Source organism: Ochotona princeps, chromosome 4 (genome assembly GCF_030435755.1).
Source record: "Ochotona princeps isolate mOchPri1 chromosome 4, mOchPri1.hap1, whole genome shotgun sequence".
In the NCBI taxonomy this organism is placed as follows: domain Eukaryota; kingdom Metazoa; phylum Chordata; class Mammalia; order Lagomorpha; family Ochotonidae; genus Ochotona; species Ochotona princeps.
The window spans coordinates 110,948,978-110,958,217 of record NC_080835.1 but is presented as its reverse complement, the minus strand read 5'-3'; the positions used below and the strand labels follow the sequence as shown (position 1 = coordinate 110,958,217).

General features: G+C 51.1%; 1 long non-coding RNA gene across 1 annotated transcript; it reads left to right on the top strand.

Annotated features, from left to right (window-relative positions):
- Positions 1-2,026: 2,026 nt before the first annotated feature.
- LOC131480123 (uncharacterized) lies at positions 2,027-3,284 on the top strand. The gene is made up of 3 exons (XR_009245263.1): positions 2,027-2,110; positions 2,848-2,930; positions 3,119-3,284. It is a non-coding gene; the product is annotated as an uncharacterized LOC131480123 (long non-coding RNA).
- Positions 3,285-9,240: the final 5,956 nt, after the last annotated feature.

Here is a 9,240-nt window from a genome sequence, read left to right as displayed (position 1 = left end):
CCTGAATGGAGAACCATGACATTCACAGAGCCTGGCCATTGTGTCAAGGGAAAAATTCCTCAACATTGTGTTTGTCCAAGAAATCAGACAGTTTACGGTCCCCAAGTCAAAACACTCAAGGACTGGAAGCCAGTGCTTCCTGGGCTGAACTCAGTTACTAAATAAAATGCAAAGGAAAGCGCAATTAGCTGCCATGGATTGTTGTTACGAGGGTGGGGTCGGAGGCCATGGCTCTAATCCAGTAGATGCAACCACGGAAGAGGCTCCGGCAGCAGGCGCTGGGGTCACACTCTGCCCAGTGGCCACCCTGCCTGCAGCTACAGGGACATTACTGGTAGGTTATCACCAGCCTGGGCACCCTGGGACACAGAGAGGTAGGGAGTGTGGCTGCTCTTGCGGGTCAGTCAAGCTAGTGCGAGGCTCATCCCGGAGAGCAGAGGAAACTCCTCTCCTGCTCTCGCCAGTGTGCATAGTCGTCTGCCCTACTGGCCTGCACAGGACGGCCTCCCAGGGCGTGAGGTGTGGCCCAGTGGTTAAGACAGCCACATCCTGGGGCCCTGTACCATGAGCATCCCGTAGGAATGCGTTTGAGTTCCCGTTTAGCACCCCGATAATGTGCCTGGGAGTCACAGTACATGGTCTAGGTGCTTGCAACCATGCCACCCATGTGAGAGACCTGGATGGAGTTTCAGGCTCCTGACTTTGACCTGGCCCAGATACTGACACTGAGTTATTTGGGGAGTGATCTCTCTCTCTCTCTCTCTCTCTCTCTCTCTCTCTCTCTCTCTCTCTCTCTCTTTCTAGCTCTTCCTTTCAAATAAATATATCATGGCACTGGCTATGGCATATTGGGTTAAGCCAGCCTTTGCAGCACCAGCTTTTGATATGGGTGTCGGTTCAAATCCCAGCCACTCCACTTCAGCTCTATCTCTGCGCTAATGCAACTGGGAGAGCATCAAAAGAAGGCCCAAGAGCTAGGATCCTTGCACATCTTCACCTGTTTGTAAGATCCAGAAGAAGCTCCTGGCTTGGACCAAGCCGCCTGCGGCTGTGGCTGCCATTTGGGAAGTGCATCAGCAGATGGAAACGATGGCTCTCGGACTCTCTCATCACCTTTCCAATAAAATAAGCACTCTTAAAACTAAATAAATCAATAAATTGGTACATATTTAAAAAAAAAGAAATAAAGAAAAGGACACCCCTATCCTAACTGGAGTGTCTGGGTTTGGTTTCCGGCCCCATCTCCTAGCTCCTGCTTCCCACCCATGCAGACCCTGGAAGACAGGTTTTGGCAGGAGACTGGGTTGATGCCACTCACGTGGGAGACTAGGTTGAGTTCTCAGTGCACATCTGTGCCCTGATCCTGGCACATCCCTGCCACTGGGGACTTTGCTTTCAACGAACACACTCTCTCCGTGTGTGTGTGTGTGTGTGTGTAAGCAGCAGGGATGGTGACAGGCAGGAACCTGTCCCCAGTGCCATGCCCCATCTGTGCTCCCTGTCCCTGAAGGCGACCTGTTGCTAGTTGCTTAGAATCCAGCTTCCTCCCACCTGGAGGAACAGAAAGACACTAGGCTCCCTGGCCAGGCTGCCCATGTTTTTGCATTGCCCAGGGGCTCTAGACATTAGCCAGGTGTCTTCCACACAGCCTCTGGCCTTCAGAGGTGTGTGTGCTCCGTGCACGGGCGCACTGGCGGGAAGGTAGGTTTGTATCCACTGGCCCATTGACCCCAGAAGGGTTCCTCAAGCTTTCAAAGCCATGACACGGTCAGAGGGAAGTGTGGCCTTTTTCTTAGGAGCACCAGCATTCCACACACAAACGAAAGAAGAAAAGCACCAGCCAAAGTCGGCCCACAAGTCAACATCGCTCACTTACGAAGAAGCAGATGAACTTTTGAAAAAAATGAGGTATGGGGTTACATGTTTTTTGTTGTTTAAGGGCAGCTTTACCGGCACGACTGAGCCCCTCCCTGAGAGCAGTAGGGGTGCTTTCCACGGTGGGGTCAGAGGCTGCCACCAGCACCCGCGTGTACTGAGCCATCGGGCCCGAGGCATGGCAGCCCACAGCAGGGCCCATTGAACATAGCTGCCAAGTATGTGTGGTACAGAGGTAAGACCCAGCTGGGGTGGGCAGTATGGAAGGGGGACTCCAGGTGGGCACACTTGGTATTGCTGAGGGTCCTTTCCGAGCCCATTTTCTCAGGGCCCGGCTCTGCCCTAAGGGAAATGAAAATCCATGGAGCAGGTGGAAGATGTGAAGTCACAGGTACCTCTGGTCCCTGTGGTCTGGCGTGACCTCCAGAGCCCGGAGACGCTGATCTGGGCTGAGGTATTCCAAGCGTCTTTGAGTAGAGACGGTCAACGATTTGCTAGAGGAATGCCCACAGTAATGGCACCGGCAGCATTCTCTACGGAGCTGGGTTGCTCTGTTGCAGACTTACTGACTACGAGGAGAGAGCAGAGACAAATGGCCATCACACACTTGAGCAACATGCTGGAGTTCAAGGGTCATGCCAGGAAGTTTTGACCATTCTCTAGCAGTCCTGGTGATTTTCAGGCAAACCCATGACCATGGTAAGAGGCTGACCGAACGGGCCTGAGTCCCATTAAGCCAGGAGCCAGGAAGTGGATGTGACAACGCCCCAGATGGGCACAGCCTGGCGCAGGGGAGACAGTCGGACTTTCCTGGCAAAGGCTTCCTGGAAAACCAGCCAGTTTGGAAACTCAGATCTGGCATATCAGCAAAGGGGAAACTGGTCCCAATTATTTTCCAAGGCTCTTGGGCTCACTGACGTGTGAGATTCCTGTTGGCATTAACCAGAGTTCAACATTGATTTTATTCTGCAGCTTCTAAAACACCTCCCCCGAGAAGATGAAAGCTACAGATTTTGACATCGATGAGCCCAGAGTGGTTGTTGTCTTGTTTTAAGGTAACCTCATCATTTTCTTCCATTGAGCAAAGAGAAGAAATAACATGGGTTGGCATAGCTCTGAAAAGCCCCCGTATTCTTCCAGGGGAGAGATTTAATTTTGTAAGAGCTGTTTTGCCATAAATACAGACATCTTAGTAACTTGGACTTCAGCCTTGAAGTTTTTTCTTTTCTTGGTGTGATTTCAGATGGTACAGTGCCTGGAATTTGCTGAAGACAGCTCAATGGTGCCCCCTGAAGGCCAATATGGAGAGGTACAGGAAAAACGGATAAAGACAGGAGCCTTGCCAGTGTGCCAACCAAGATAAAAGTCAACACCCATTCCACAAAACAGGGGTCAGCACGAGCAAGCAGCCGCACCACTAGGCTGGTTGTGATGCCACAGAGCTGGCAAGGACAGGGCCTGCATGTTGGAAGAGACTCGACTGGGGCCTAAGACAGTCTGCGCCAAGTTCCAGCACAGCTGTCCCGCGTAACCTCTGTGACTCAGTTTCCTTTTCTGAATAATGCACACTGTGAAGCATTCTGTATCTGCAAGGGATGGATTACAGGAATCTTTTTGGACAGCAACATCTGTAGACGCCAAGTCCTTCCCACGGAGTGGCAGAGAGCCTCCACACACCTCCCACAAGCTTCGATCCAAACCTGCATGACTGACAACAATGAGTTCCATGCAAACAGCACATGTTGTTTAGTGATTAAAATTTAAACAATAGTTTTTGCAATAGATACAACTATTGTAGGTTCACTACACAGTACAGGCTCCCCACATGCAGACGGTGCAAGCAGAGAACTAACTGTAATGTCTTTTAAGGATTTGTTAGTTTGAAAGGAGGAATAAGAGAGAGGGAGAGACCTTGCATTCATTCACTCATTCATTCATTCATTCATTCGTTCACCAAATGCCTGGTCAGGTATACAGCAGGAGCCAGGCACTCCACCTGAGTTTCACATAGGTAGCAGGGTTCTAAGCAATTGAGCTGGCGTCCCCTGCTCTCCCAGGTGCATTGGCAGGGAGCTAGATCAAAAGCAGAGCAGCCAGAAGGACACCTGACAGCGACTGCTGGCGCTGCAACCTGCAGCCTAGCGTACCGCGCCACAAGCCTGCCCCTGCGGTCACAGTGTCTCAGTTGCTTCCCCTGTGGCAGGCTCTGTGCCAGGTGCTCAGTGTGGGATGTGCTCTTAATCCTTACAAATCTCATCTCATTTATGTTTAAATGAGAAAATGGAGACCCAGACTAACCCTGGGACTGCACCCACTGGTAATTGGCAAGACCAGATGTTAACCGAAGAGATGTGGCCTGGAGTCTGGACTCACTGCATGTCCCGTTCCTGACCCTGCTCACCTGGCCAGCCCGCCTCAAGGCCTGGAGAGAAGGATCGTGCTTGGTCAGGGCTGGCATACAATAAACACCTGACCAAGAGAGGCTGTAACTGGACTCCCAATCTTGATTGGCCACTTTCAAGAAAGTTCCCACAGAGAATCAGCAAAAGGAGGTGACGAAGGGGACAGAGGCCACTTGCTGCTTGTAAAACAGTCAGTGAGCCTCCTGGCACAAGGCCCTTCCGGTTCATCCACAAAGGTCACATATGGCAGGATTGCCCACCTTGTTAAACTCAATTAACAGCCCATGTCACATGTACAGGGATATCTCTGAAAGTTATTGGAAAGTGGAATTAATGTTTTTTTAAGATTTATTTATTTTTAAATTTTTATCACAAAGTCATATATGCAGACAGGAGGAGAGACAGAGAGGAAGATCTTCCATCCACTGGTTCACTCCCCAAGTGACTGCAACAACCACAGCTAAGCCAATCCGAAGCCAGGAACCAGGAGCCTCTTCCAGGTCTCCCATGTGAGTGCAGGGCCCCAAGGTTTTGGGCTGTCCTCTACTGCTTTCCCAAGCCACAAGCAGAGAGTTGGATGGGAAGTAGGGGCTGCAGGGATTAGAACCGGCAACCATATGGGATCCTGGCACATTCAAGGCGAGGACTTTAGGCACTAGGCCACACACCGAGCCCTGGAAAGTGGAATTAAACTGTAAGTTTAGGGCCTGGCAGCGTGGCCTAGCGGCTAAAGTCCTCGCTTTGAACGCCCTGGGATCCCATATGGACACCAGTTCTAATCCCAGCAGCTCCACTTCCTATCCAACTCCCTGCTTGTGGCCTGGGAAAGCAGTCAAGGATGGCCCAATGCATTGGGATCCTGCACCCTTGTGGGAGACCTGGAGGAGGTTCCTGGTTCCTGGCTTTGGATCAGCACAGCACCACCCATGGCGGTCACTTGGAGAGTGAATCATTGGATGGAAGATCTTCCTCTGTCTCTCCTTCTCTCTGTATATCTGACTTTGTAATAAAAAATAACTAAATCTTTAAGAAATGTGAGTTTGCTTTGGAGCAAAAAGCTTTGAACTACAGGGGCTGAGGGAGTATTGTGGCACAGTGAGTTAAGCTGTAAGCTACTAGATCAGCACCTCTTACGAGCACCCGCTGGCATCATGGCTGCTGCACTTCCCATCTAGCTCCCTGGTAAAAAGCAACAAAAGTACCACAAGATGGTCCAAGCATTTGGGCCCTTGCACCCCTGGGAGACCTGGCTAGAGTTTTCAGGTACCAAGTTCAGCTATTATGCCCATTTTATCTCTTCTTGCTCCTTATGCAACTTTAGTTTTCAAATAAATCTTTATTAACTTTTTCTTGTGCCATGTGCCATATTTTTCATAACACACATTTGTTATGAACATTTTAAAGACTTCTTATAGGTCACAGTTTCTTTTCTCATTCAGCTACCAGAAGCCATTTAAGCTTTCTCGCATCTTGGCTCTCTCTAGCTGCAGTGTGAGAGGGCTGAGACACGGTCCAAATCCTGCCTGCAGTCTGTTTGCACCAAGACTCAGGAGGGGGACCCTCCTTCCTGCAGAGGTGAGGAAGGTCTTGCTGCTGGAGTGGTGCCGGCCATGAAGGCTGCACCCGAGGAGGCGCTGGAACTGGGCTCCTCCACCCTGTTCCTGAAGCTGCCAGTGTCTCAGAGAAGCTCTGAGCCCGTCTCTGCACGCTTGTCTCCAGCTGGGACAAGCTCATGGAGTCAAGTGGCAGAATGGCCTTTGCACTGAAGGCCCAGACCCGCTTCCTTGTGGCGGATGACTACAAGCAGCGAGGAGGAGTACGGTAGGCTGCTCCGCAAAACTGACTGAAGTGGCTGGGAGCCGGTGTGCGACGCTTGAGGACAATAGCGAGGAAACCTCAGAGCAAGGGTGGATGGAAGAGAACTCCAGGTACAAGAAACGGACTGTTTAAACATTTGCATCAAGAAGTCTCGCAAGTGGGATTACTAAAAGGTATCGCTGACCTGCAAAGTCTTCAAACATTCCATGGGAATGCCCATCATGCAAGCAAACACACGAATCAGCGATGTATGGACTTCTAAGATGTTTGCACCCAAATAAGCTTATCTTTAAATTCCAGTTTTCCCCTGACCTTCATATGTTTCATTTTCTGAGGAAGTTCCAGAGTACATTCCATCCCGGCTGCACTATTTTGTACCTCACCAAGTGGGCCAGGGTTCCAGTCTGCTCTGGTGCTCACTATCTTGTGACCACAGCATCCGACAGGTGTGACCTGACCTCAAATGATGGGAAAATACGGCATGGAAATGGAATGCCACCGGATGAGTCCAGAACCCCGTTTGTAGGGTTTCATCAACAGATGCACTAAGCCAAAATCTATGTGTGAATAAAAACAGTCAATTTATGCTCATGACAGCTTTAAATACGTGGCCTTTCTGCTGATGTGACTCAGCTCAGAAAGCAGTTCCAGGTGTCCTTACACACCACAGGGGTCGGAGCCCCCTCTACACATGTGTGCATGCATGCATGCATGTATGTATTCCCGCTCTATTTTAAAGAAAAGACAGGTGTGTTTGGAGGCAGGAGCAGTGGGAAAAAACTTTGTTTTGTTTGGGCACTGTTTTGGTGCCAAGTGTCTCTTAGACTAGCACTGAAAGGATGCTAGCTGGATTTCCAAGGCAAGGTAGTCTTATTTTTTTCAGGTCACCTTCGCGGCTGCACCCCCAAGCCCTCGCTCTCTTCGCCTGTAGAGACCCCTTCTGCCCGGGTGCGATGCTGCAACGCCCAACAGCCGTGTCAGAGAGATGCCGGGAACCACTCTCCGGAGAACATTCTGGAGGCAGAGGGCGGTTCAGCAGGCTCTAACCCGGCTCTATACTGCTTGGTGCTTGAAAAGCAAGGAGCTGACCCACGGAGGGAGCAAATCTGCGGCGCGGGACCGGAACGACGGGGATGAAGGGCAGGTGGTCACTCAGGGCCACCCCCTCCCAAGCGAGCAAGCAGGACACTGAAGCCTGGGGGGACAATGTCTACCCACTGGGGCTAGGGTCTTCCAAACAGGTGTGTACAGTGGTAAGTGGTGGGAGCCAGGCCAGGAAGTGGCCTCAGCAGGTCTCAGAGGAACAGGAAGTGTTGCGGGGAGCTAGGAATCCTCCTGGATGTCCACACCTGACCTGGGTCTGGAATGACCAAGAGAAAGAGACATGGGGGGACTAGGGGCCTACCAAAGAGTCAGCGCAGGTTTCCTGAGGCCCAACATCTTTTAAGTACTTTTGACGAGGACAAGATAATGACTTGGTGACCACCAAGTCAGTTGCACATCCATTTCTTCTCTCTCTTTTTTAAAGATTTATTATTTTTTTATTTGAAAGAATTACAGAGAGAAGGAGAGGCAGCGAGAGCAGGGGATTTCCTATCTACTGGTTTGCTCCCCAAATGGCCGCAGCAGCTGGAGTGGGTTTGTCCAAGTCCAGAGCCCAGGAACTTCATCCGAATTTCCCACTTTGGCACAGGGCCCGAGCACTCGGACCATCCTCTGCTGTTTGCCAAGGTGTATTAGCAGGAAGCTGGGTTGCAGATGGAGTACATGTGCATCCATTTCTAATTGGAAGCTCAAAGTCATCACAAAGAAAAATCACTTAGGGCCCAGCGGCATTGTAGCCCAGAGCTTAAGGTGACTCACACGTGCTAGAACTCTATATTTGTGCTAGTTCATGTTCCGGCAGCTCCACTTCCCATCCAGCCCCCTGCTTGTGGCCTGAGAAAGCAGTCAAGGATGGCTCAAAGCCTTGGGACCCTGCACCCGTGTGGGAGACCTGGAGGAGGCTCGTGGCTTCTGGCTTCGGATCAGCTCCATTCTAGCCACTGCAGCTACTTGGGGAGTGAAACGGAAGATCGTTCTGTCTGTCTCTCCTTCTTTCTGTATATCTTTCTTTCCAATAAAAACAAAATAAAATTAAAAAAACACCCCAAAACAAACAAACAAAAACACAAAATCACTTCCACCGCAGACATCTTGGGAGAGGTCAGTTAATGGCAAAACAGAGCAGGAAAGAGGAAATGTATACCTGGGGGGGGCAACACTGGGTCCGGGAGAAAAGTGACACCACCAATGACCACCTCTGTCCACAGAAACAAGGACTCCTGAAAAACTCAAAGAGAATCAGAAGGCTCAGTGGCACCTCAAGGAGACTTTAGCCCTGGAGGAACACCTGGGCTGCCCTGGGCTCCAAGCCCAGCCTCTTCCTGCTAGGGGACAGCCCAGACACAGACAATGGAAAGTCCATGTGGCATAAAGGACCAGATGTGGTTGCCTGGCGTGTCCCAGAAGCAACATCCTTGTCCTGAAAACCTCCTGGTTGCTGAGCTGATGCGGAACCCCAGGGCTCGCTCGCGCAGGAGCCGCTCCTGCAGGCTCGTGGAGGAACGGGGATGACCGGGGAGCGTGAGCCTTCGCCAGGTCCTAAACCTAGCCCTCTCATAACCCTGGCTTCCCAGGGCAGACAAACTCAAACGTTGCTCACAGTTCTTTTCCTGGAAGGAACAGGAGATTGGAGCTCCCTGAAATCCTGAGGGTGCAGGGGGGGTGCTCTTAGCCTCTTTCCTGCTTGCCAGGCTGGCAGCATGGGGAGCGACCTCTTGTTAGGAATTGAGTGGCTGCACAATGAATCAGCAGCTAAGTCCTCACCTTGCACACGCTGGGATCCCCTATGGGCACTGGTTCTAATCCCAACAGCCCCACTTCCCATCCAGCTCCCTGCTTGTGGCTTGGGAAAGCAGTAGAAGACGGCCCAAAGCCTAGGGACTCTGCACCCATGTAGGAGACCTGGAAGAAGCTCCTGGCTCCTGGCTTCGGATCGGCTTAGCTGTGATTGTTGTGGTCACTTGGGGAGTGAACCAGTGGATGGAAGATCTTTCTCTCTATCTCTCTTTCTCTCTGTAAATCTGCCTTTCCAACAAAAATA